The sequence below is a fragment of the Mustela lutreola genome, chromosome 8 (assembly GCF_030435805.1).
Source record: "Mustela lutreola isolate mMusLut2 chromosome 8, mMusLut2.pri, whole genome shotgun sequence".
Classification (NCBI taxonomy): domain Eukaryota; kingdom Metazoa; phylum Chordata; class Mammalia; order Carnivora; family Mustelidae; genus Mustela; species Mustela lutreola.
Genome location: NC_081297.1, coordinates 119,219,293 through 119,231,237, shown reverse-complemented (window position 1 = coordinate 119,231,237; position 11,945 = coordinate 119,219,293).

Sequence of the window (11,945 nt, the reverse complement as noted above, 5' to 3'; positions counted from 1 at the left end):
CCAACAAATTATCAATAAACTTAGTATCCTAAAACAGTAAGCATTTATTATCTCACAGTTTTCATGACTCAGAAGTTCAAGCACAGGTTAACTGGTTCATCCACTCACCATCTCTCCAGGCTACAATCAAAATGTTTCCTCTGAGGTCTCGGTTCTCTCTCAAGATCAGTTGGCATTATGCACTTCCTTACATTGGTAGAACTGAGATTCTCAGTACCAGGAGGACACCTTGCAGTTGGGAAGAAGTTTCTTCATGGCCAGAAGGTGAACATCTTTGTGATTTCTGACTTCTATTTCTTACTCATAGATCTGGTTTTAAGGGGCTAACCTAATTAGATCAGACCCACCTAATATAATCTCCCTTATATATTAACTTAAAGAAAATTAAGGGTTTGTATAATATCTTCAAAATTTATTTTTTAATTCCATGCAATGTGATCACAAGTCTAATATCCTGTTACCTTTGCCATTTTCTGTTGTTTAGAATGAAGTTACAGATCCTGTATACACTCTATGTCGAAGGGCATGGGTCATTATGGATCATCAACTAAGAGTGTATATATATATATGTATATATATATATATATATATACATATATAATAGAAATAAGAATCCATTAATATCTCTATTGAGCCATTCTTTTGCCCGTTATGATATTCTAATAGAAGGAAAGAAAAATAATATATCACCTCTGTAGATTCTTAATAGTTGTTTAACAAAATACTACTCTCTTTTTTAAAATGACAATCAGCAATTTCAGAATCAGTGCATTTAACATGTTAGAATTAATATACCTGAGCACTAGAGCCAGACAATGGAGAAATTCTAAGTGGTTTTCTACTTAGAAATTTTAAAAAGGATATCTTTTATCTTCACTACTACTTAACTAACATTGTGTTAGGAGAAAATTCTCTCTGGTCTTTCTTCAGGTCTCAATTTTTGTTCTAGAATGTGTCTCATTTATGTTTGTATAAGTAAACAGTCTTAGAGTAGGGACATAATGGCTCTCTGCAGGACCAGGACAGACTTGTTTACTAACCAGAGTAGTAAGGATAATATGTGTCTTTTTCTTTGGCACAAAGGTTGAACAGATTTACTTGTTTCTTCTTTATATGATTTGGGATATCCTAAATTGGGAGTTTATCACTTTGTTACAAATCCACTATGTGAACAGTATCTATGTAGGCTATTTCACATCACCCTGTGTAGAACTTGTAGGGCAAGGAGAACAAATAAAACTGTGAAATTTTGCTGTAATAAAATCCTTTGCCTCAGGTCTCTGTCAACATCCCTGGAACTATGGCAGTCTAGTTTGTTAGCTTGCAAATAGGGTAACATATCAGACCCTTCAGAGTTCATGACATATAGTTTTGGAGATGTTCGTTATTGCCATAAGTTGAGACAAAGCAATGAACAGGATCAGAATTGGAAAAAAAAATTATTGCTATTTGCTTACAACTGGAATACACATCTTGGAATCCCCACAAAGTCAATTACAAAATGAAAAAAAAAAAAAAAAACTTAAGCTAATAAGTCATACAGAGAAAGATAAATACCTTATGATCTCACTTATGTATGGAATCTAAACAAAACAAAGAATAAAGATCATGGATATAGAGAACAAACTGCTGGTTGCTAGAGGCAGGTGGTGGAGGGTGGGGGAAATGAGAGAAGGACGTCAAGAGATACAGACTTGTACTTAGAAAAGTCATGGGGATGAAATGTAAAGCATGTGACTACAGTTAGTAACACTGTAATGCATATTTGAAAGTAGATAGAAGAGTAGATCTTAAAAGTTTTCATCACACAAAAAATATAACTGCATACAGTGACAGGTATAAATTAGACTTATTTTGATCATTTTACAATATATACAAATATTAGCTCAGGTTGTATACGTAAAACTAGTGTTATATCAATTATACTTCTATTAAAAAATATTAGGGGCGCCTGGATGGCTCAGTTGGTTAAGTGTCTGCCTTAGGCTCAGGTCATGATCTCAGGGTTCTTGGATGGAGCCCTGCATCAGGCTCTCAGTTCAGCAGGAAGCCTGCTTCCTCCTCTCCCTGTGGCTCCCTCCCCCCTTCCTGCCACTCCCCCTGCTTGTGCTCTCTCTGCCAAATAAATAAATAAAATATTAACAACAACAACAATAATAATAAATACCTGGTTTTTCAACCAACATACTGAAAACAAATAATCTTCATTGATTAATATGAGTGAAAAAGAGGAAATACTGAAAAAGAAGGTATTTTGATAGCAAAAATGGAATATTCTTAAGCACAAACTTTAATACTAGAAAAGCGATACAAATAACTGAAACACATTTTTTTAAAGACACAATATAGACTTAAAGATAGAAAAAAAAATCATTTACTTGGATAGGAAAACTCAAAACCAAAACACCCAAGTTCAGTTATTCCTCAATTACTTTATGAATGTTTTAAAATTTCAATTAAAATAGGATCAAGTCCGTGCTTGCAGCCCTGGGCTAGGTACATTGGTTAGAAAATTCACTCTGAATAACAAATAACTGAGATTACCCAGAAACCCCCAAATAAGACCACAATGGAGAATAGCACATCAACAGATTAATGGAAACAGTCCACGTAAATGTCATGCCACACTTACTCCTTCTACAGTGGCCTGGTGTACTGTGTAGTACAGCACACAGTGACAAGTGGAAGCTGTTTTCTGGTATACTTGCATTTGTATACATATATCCTCTTTCCCTCTCTCTCTCTGGAGGAGAATCAAATATTTGATGACATGTATTTGTTTCTATTTATTTTGTTCCTTTTATAGCTACTTTTAAAGGTCCTGGCCAGACCTCTGAGGTTTTTCTTGAATTCTATTTTTCTTTGACTTTAGTGAAACATATCTTATGGGTTTGTCTTCCTGAGATTTTTATTGTTGCTTTCCCATGTTTATGGTCCCCAAGTTGTTCTGTGGGAGTCTTTCCTTTTTTACGAGTTTACTTATTTTAAAATGGCAGTACCCATAGACCCTTATTATTATTTTCACCTCAAATATCACAAAAACATTGTCAGAACAATCATTTTTATGGTAAGGTAGTGTTTCAGTCTTTCATTTTCAAGTTGAACACATATTGATCTGCAATTTCTGAATTATAGAAGGAGATTAAAGAGCATAAAATGTGCTACTTAAACAGTATTAAACTTTTCTGACAGTTTATTCAAAAAACAATATTTGTCATGAATTCATTTTTCTAAAGTGATCTTTAATCTTTCATATATTTTCATACTGTCGAATCCTCCCTTCTGTTTTTTTAAATAGTTCCTAAATGTCTTCTCAGGAAAGAAAGTAAAACTTCTTTACCATCAAAAATGAAGTTGGGGGGCGCCTGGGTGGCTCAGTGGGTTAAGCCGCTGCCTTCGGCTCAGGTCATGATCTCAGGGTCCTGGGATCGAGTCCCGCATCGGGCTCTCTGCTCATCAGGGAGCCTGCTCCGCCCCCCCCCCTCTCTCTCTGCCTGCCTCTATGCCTACTTGTGATCTCTCTCTGTCAAATAAATAAATAAAATCTTTAAAAAAAAAAATGAAGTTGGGCTTATCCACTATTAACATTTTTTGAGTATCTCCAACATGCCAGACACCATGTCAACAAGTGGGTATAAGAAAGGGTTAAAAGTGCCTTTGATCAGTTTGACTTTGGATGGAAAAAAATAGTGTGAAAAGCAGAACAATTGGTATTCAGTATCAGAATACCAGATGTACTGAATTACTAAGAGATAGGGACTTCTTTATTCAGCAGCTGCCAAAGGTAAATAAATCTTACCTGGCAGCAATGGCTTTCCTTCTCTTGTCTTTTGCCCTTCCCTTTTGCTTTCCCTGCCCTTGCACTTTGGCGGTTGCTTGAGGAAGTTCCTTTGGTTTCTTCAGAAGGCTTTTGGGTGCCCCCCTTGCCTTTTCTACTCTTGTTCAGCCATGCATTATGTATCATGCGGCTTTAAATTCTTATGTTAATTTACGATGTCTTCAAATTCTTTCTGATAGTTTGTTGACTGATAACATTAACTTACCCTCTGAATTTCTTTATATAAACTTACCAGTTTATTTTGACGTAGACTTGCACTGCATTGCTTATTTTGACTTTTTTGGTGCCTGTTTACAACTTTATTTACTTAAGTGATGTCCCAATTCTCTCCTCCTTTGAACATTCAGAGTAACTTGGTAGTTAGAGATAAGATATACTTTAGTTACCCCTTATCTGCTAATAAATATAGTTTGTTCATTTGTTCACTATATATATTGGGCAACTTTGTGCACATTACAGGCTCTGGTGCGGCTTGTTTTGATAGAGTTACCTATTAAACATGATAGAATTATGATCCTCATAAGATTAAGTTCTCCTTGGTGGGGAGAACAATGACAATAAAACTAAAGAAAAAATAATTTACAATAGTGTTAAGTTCGATATTATAGTGTAAGGCAGGATGAAGGGACAGAGAATGATGGAAATGAGAACAAGCTTATCATTTATAAAGAATAGTCAGGTGATGCCTCTCTAAAGAGCAGCTTGCCCCAGATGGACAAAGAGCAACCATTCATGCAAAGGGATGTATCCAATTAAATTGAAGAGCATCGCAGCAGAAGGGAGAATAAGAAAGAAAGCTCTGAGGTAGGAAAGAGGGCGGGTGTTTGTAGTAATGAAAGGAAGGGTTAAATATAGAATGGCAAACAGAAAGGGTCTGAAAATGAGTCAGACATAGTATTCGAAGGAATAATAGAATTAACCTTATTTAAACCTCATGTTTTATAAAAGTGGAGAGAAGCAGAGTTAAAAGTTTACATAGATCATACAGTAAAGAAGCATTAGCGTCATCTCTAGAATTCCAGCCTCTCATATCTAGGTCAGTGTTTTCTTAGCAAAGATAGTTGTTTTTATTCCTAGTATTATTTTTTTTAATCTCAGTTAAATATTTTATTATTTTTGACAAAAAACAAAAAACACCTGACTAGTTGTAAAGAGCAGTAGATGAAATAGAGGAAATGAATATTTCATTTTAACATCATAAACTCAAGTTTTTTTTTTTTAGTGTGCTTCTATTTTTCAAAAGAAAAGTTTTTTGAGATTTAAAAAACATATGGCAGTATTATTTTCTATGTGAAAAAAAAAAAACATTGTAGTGAAGACTGTTGGAAACTCTTGCCATTTAAGGCAGTATTTGTTATACATATCATAAGGGAAATGTAGAGATTACTATAATTTTCACTTGCACGAAATTCCTTCATGAGAACCAAGAGCTGAAATACTTATTATTTACATTTACTATTATTTATAGAGGGTTTTGGAACACACATGAGTGATTCTATGATAAGAGGCATACATCAATGTGGGTATTTAAATGTTGGGTTAAAACTGGTTCTCATTACTGGCTTCTTGTTCTAAACCAGAGGAGCTCTAAATGATCCTAATGTCTTGGCATCATACCTGACCAAATAAATGAGAACCTCTGGAATTGCAATCAAGGTATCAATATTTTTAAAGTTTTTTAGGTGAATCTAATGCACACCTGGGATTGAGAAGCCCTGAGTTATAATAAAGAAGAAGATACTAATGTGACATCCACATTTGCGTGCATACATTGACACTGCATAATACAAATACTGTTCAAAAAAAGGGTGACATCTTCAGATATTCAACTGATATTTACAGTTACTTTCTTTTATGAGGTTCTTTTCAGCTAATATATTTGATGGCTTGTAAGGAGTTGCAACATCAAGTTATCAAATTAATGATGTGTCATCACCTGCTAATGTGAAATAGGTGTTATGTTTCTAACAGCAAATGTTAGATTAATGTCATTTTAGTCACAAGAAGTTCAAAATCAATTTCAATGCTAATCAACAGTTGAAAGAATAGATTAGTAATGCAGTGAATGCTATTACCCTTTCAAGCATTTCTTTTATGCAATACTCCCTGCTGAAGTGAATAAGGTTGTGAGCCTATGATACCATAAAGCAAAGGTATCAGGTTAAAGGAAAGAAAGAAAAAAGATCCTGGAGAAGAAAAAGTTAAGTAAAAAAAAAATCCTTATTAAACTTGGTTTTGCCTACAGTAGATGATCAGTAATAGAGTGAATATCTTAATATTTAAAATGATCTCTCCCAAATTAAAAAATGATTTGTATGATTTTGGAGATTTTTATGTTAAGTTATTTTAATTTTAATATAATTCCTAACTCAAAGTTGTTATTTTTATCTCTACTAGATGATACTATTTTAGGCTGGTATTATTGTATTTGCTCCACTGTATTATTAAAGTAACCTAATGAGTAGAAGGCAGCATCACAGTAATATTCCTCAGAGAAAATATTATCTTGTTATTCTAATCCAGTGATAATTTATAAAGGATCCCCAAAGCACATTTTCTTTTATTATAGATCTCTTATTCATTTCTAGTGTAAGTTTGAATAATATTCTGTAACTACAGTTACGTTGTACATACAACCATATTACCTATGGAGAGAGATTCAGATCAACATGAGATTCTCAGTTAAAGAAAGTTACTTAAAAATTTTAGGATAAAATCTTTTTGCATGTCATTTCTCTACTGTAGAAAGGTTTAGCAGAAATAAAAGGTAAAACTATTTTTTAACTTTCTCATTTTGCTTAGAATTCTAGTATAAAGCCATTGGTTGTATATGATAAATTTAAATATAGATTAGAAATTGTACTGGGAAGCAAAATGATTTGTATTTTTAAGTCAGAATACATTGAGGGTATTAGCTATATAGATATGCATAGTAGAGGAAGAGAAATTAAGGAGTTGATCCCATTTACAACTGCACCAAAAATCACAAGATAACTAGGAATAATCCTAACCAAAAAGGCAAAGGATCTGTTCTCAGGAAACTGTAGAACACTCATGAAAGAAATGGAGGAAGACACAAAGAAATGGAAAAACATTCCATGTTCATGGGTTGGAAGAACAAATATTGTTAAAATGTCCATACTACCAAAGCAATCTACACATTAATGCAGTCCCTATCAAAATACCATCAACTTTTGCACAGAGCTGGAATCAATAATCCTAAAATTTGCATGGAACAAGGAAATACCCCAAATAGCCAAAGGAATGTTGGGGGGAAAAAAACCCAGAGCTTGTGGTATCACAATCCTGAACTTCAAGCTCTATTACAAAGCTGTAATCATCAAGACAGTATGGTACTGGCATAAAAACAGACACATAGATCAATGGAACAGAATAGAGAGAACAGAAATAGACCCTCAACTCTATGGTCAACTAATCTTCGACAAAGCAGGAAAGAATGTCCAATGGAAAAAAGACAGTCTCTTCAATAAATGGTATTGGGAAAATTGGACAGCCACATGCAGAAAAATGAAATTGGACCATTTCCTTACACCATACACAAAAATAGACTCAGAATGGATGAAGGACATCAGTGTGAGAAAGGAATCCATCAAAATCCTTGAGGAGAACACAGGTAGCAACGTCTTTGACCTCAGCTGCAGCAACATCTTCCTAGGAACATCGCCAAAGGCAAGGGAAGCAAGGGCAAAAATGAACTATTGGGATTTCATCAAGATCAAAAGCTTTTGCACAGCAAAGGAAACAGTTAACAAAATCAAAAGACAACTGACAGAATGGGAGAAGATATTTGCAAACGACGTATCAGATAAAGAACTAGTGTCCAAAATCTATAAAGAATTTAGCAAACTCAACACCCAAAGAACAAATAATCCAATCAAGAAATGGGCAGAGTACATGAACAGACATTTCTGCAAAGAAGACATCCAGATAGCCAAAAGACACATGAAAAAGTGCTCCATATCACTCGGCATCAGGGAAATACAAATCAAAACCACAATGAGATATCACCTCACACCAGTCAGAATGGCTAAAATCAACAAGTCAGGAAATCACAGATGCTGGCGATGCGGAGAAAGGGGAACCCTCCTACACTGTTGGTGGGAATGCAAGCTGGTGCAGCCACTCTGGAAAACAGCATGGAGGTTCCTCAAAATGTTGAAAATAGAACTGCCCTATGACCCAGCAATTGCACTATTGGGTATTTACCCTAAAGATACAAACTTAGTGATCCGAAGGGGCACGTGCACCTGAATGTTTATAACAGCAATGTCCACAATAGCCAAACTATGGAAAGAACCTAGATGTCCATCCACAGATGAATGGATCAAGAAGATGTGGTATATATACACAATGGAGTACTATGCAGCCATCAAAAGAAATGAAATCTTGCCATTTGCGACAACATGGATGGAACTAGAGCGTATCATGCTTAGCGAAATAAGTCAAGCAGAGAAAGACAACTATCATATGATCTCCCTGATATGAGGAAGTGGTGATGCAACATGGAGGCTTAAGTGGGTAGGAGAAGAATAAATGAATCAAGATGGGATTGGGAGGGAGACAAACCATAAGTGACTCTTAATCTCACAAAACAAACTGAGGGTTGCTGGGGGGAGGGGGTTTGGGAGAAGGGGGTGGGATTATGGACATTGGGGAGGGTATGTGCTTTGGTGAGTGCTGTGAAGTGTGTAAACCTGGCGATTCACCGACTTGTACTCCTGGGGATAAAAATATATGTTTATAAAAAATAAAAAAACAAAAAAGTAAAAACTTGAGCATGTAAAAAAAAATATATGCTTTAAACAATTCAGGGCAGACTTTTATTTGGACACAAGTTTTTAACTCATTTGGGCAAATAACAGAGTGTGATTGCTGAATGATACAAGACTGTTCAGCTTTGTAAGAAACTATCTTCCAAACTGTTTGTGCATTTTTGCATTCCCACCAGCAATGCATGAAATTTCCTGTTGCTCCACATCCTGGCAGTACTTGATATTGTTAATGTTTTGGATTTTAGCCATCCTAACAAATGTGCAGTGATATCATTACTATTTTAATTTGCAAATCCCTGATGGCATATGATGTTAAACTTCTTTTAATATCTTTATTTGACCTCTGTATATCTTCTTTGGTGAGGTAGGTATTCTTTTATCTTTTGCCCATTATTATTTGCTTTCTTACTGTTGAGCTTTAAAAGTTCTTTGCATGTTTAGATGCAAGTCCTTTATCAGGTATGTTTTGCAAATATTTTCTCCCAGTTTGTGGCTTTTCTATGAATTCTCTTAACAGAGTATCTGCAGAGAAGAAGGTTTTACTTTTAATAAAGACCCACTTGTTAGTTGTTTCTTCCATTTATGGTGCTTCTAATGTTGTATATAAAAAGTTATCTCCAAACTCAAGATCACCTAGATTTTCTGTGTTCTTGGAAATTTAGATTTTTACATTTTAATTTTAAGTCTGTGATCTATTTTGAGATAACTTTTATAAAAGGTGTAAGTCTGTTTCTATATATTTTTTCTTTTTGTGTATATCCAGTTGTTCTATTATCATTTTTCTTTTTGGACTCCTTTTTCCATTGGATTGTTTTTCCTCTTCATCAAAAATAATTTGACTATATTTGTTAGATCTATTCCTGGGCTCTCTATTATGTTCCATTGATCTATTTGTCTATTCCTTCACCAATACCACAGTATCTTCACTACTGTAACCTTCCAGAAAGTCTGAAAGTTGGGTACTGTCGTTCCTCTGATTTGGTTCTTCAGCATTGTGTTGGCTACTCTAGATTTTTGGCCTTTTTCTGTAACTTTAGAGTCAGTTTGTTGATAACCTCAAAATATTGTTTGCTGAAATTTTGATTTTAATTGCAATGAATCTGTAGACCATATTGGGAAGAACTGATATCTTAACAATATTGAGAATTTCTATCCATGAACATCAAACATCTCTATTTGTTTAGACTTTCTTTGATTTCTTTCATCAGAATTTTGTATTTGCGGGTGCCTGGGTGGCTCAGTGGGTTAAGCCGCTGCCTTCAGCTCAGGTCATGATCTCAGGGTCCTGGGATTGAGTCCCGCATCGGGTTCTCTGCTCAGCAGGGAGCCTGCTTCCCTCTATCTCTCTCTCTGCCTGCCTCTCCATCTACTTGTGATCTCTCTCTGTCAAATAGATAAATAATATCTTTAAAAAAATTTGTATTTGCTATGTTCTGAATGTATGATAATCCCATAATTCAGATGCTGAAATTCTAACTTCCAAAGGTGATGGTTTTAGTAGGTTGGGTCTTTGGAAACTGGTCAAGCCATCAGGGTGGAGCTTTTATAAATGAAAATAGGGCTTTTACAAAAGAAATTCCAAGCTTTTGCACAGTAGAGAAAACAGTGGACAAAACCAAAAGATAAGCAACAGAATGGGAGAATATATTTGCAAATGTATTATCAGATTAAGGGTAGTATCCAAAATCTATAAAGAACTTGTCAAACTCAACATCCAAAGAACAAATAATCCAATCAAGAAATGGGCAAAAGACATGAACAGACATTTCTCCAAAGAAGACATCCAAATGGCCAACAGACACATGAAAAGATGCTCAACGTCACTTGGCATCAGGGGATTACAAATCAAAACCACAATGCGATACCACCTCACACCAGTCAGAATGGCTAAAATTAACAGGTCAGGACATGACAGATGTTGGCAAGGATATGAAGAAAGGGAAACCTTCTTACACTGTTGGTGGAAATGCAAGCTGGTACAACCACTCTGGAAAACAGTATGGAGGTTCCTCAAAACGTTGAAAATAGAGCTACCCTACAACTCAGCAATTGCACTACTAGGGATTTACCCCACAGATAAAATGTAGTGATCCGAAGGTGCACATGCACCTGAATGTTTATAGCTGCAATTTCCACAATAGTCAATCTATTGAAAGAGTGCAAATGTCCATCACCTATGAATGGATAAAGAAGATGTGGTGTGTATGTATACACACACACAAACACACACACACACACACAATAGGATACTACTCAGCCATTAAAAAAAACCAAAAAAAAAACAAAAAAAAAACTTGCCACTTGCGACAACATGGATCGAACTAGAGGGTGTTATGCTAACGAAATAAGTAATTCAGTAAAAGATAATTATCATATGATCTCACTGATATGTGGAATTTAAGAAACAAAACAGAGGATCATAGGGCAAGAGAGGAAAAACAAGATGAAACCATAAAGGGAGACAAACCATAAGAGACTCTTAAACATAGGAAACAAACAGGGTTGCTGTAGGGGAGGGAAGTAGGGGGTTGGGGTAATTGGGTGATGGACATTAAGGATGGTATGTGATGTAATGAGTGGTGGGTATTAAATGCAAGATCAGAGAATCACTGATCTCTACCTCTGAAACCAATAATATACTATATGTTAATTAATTGAATTTAAATTTAAAAATGGAATGAATAAATAAATAAATAAATAGGAATTTCCAAAGAGCTCTCTTACTGCTCCTTATACCCTGTGAGGACATAGTGAGAAGTCTATCATTAAGAAGGAAGCCGTCACTTGACCAATGCTGGTACCTTAATCTCAGATTCCCAGCTTCTAAACCTATAATAAATTTCTGTGATGTATTTTGTTATAGCAACCTGAATATACTAAAATAGAATTTTCTTGATATCATTCTGGTATGTATTTTGTGAGATGGGTACCTGAACATTTGAATTTTTTTGTTTTGTTTTAAGATTTTATCTATTTACTTGACAGAGATCACAAGCAGGCAGAGGCAGGCAGAGAGAGAGGGGGAAGCAAGCTCCCCGCCAAACAGAGAGCCCCATGTGAGGCTCGATCCCAGGACCCTGGGATCATGACCTGAGCCGAAGGCAGAGGCTCAACCCACTGAGCCACCCAGGCACCCCAGCATTTGAATTTTTTGATGTGAATATAAATAGCAGTATGTTTTTAGTTTCGAGCTGGTATATGGAAAGGCAATTAGCCTTGTATCTTGCAAACTTGCTATCATTGCTTATTAGTCCCATTTCTTTGGGACTTTGGGATTTCCTATATAAACACTCCTATTATCTGTGAACAAAGAC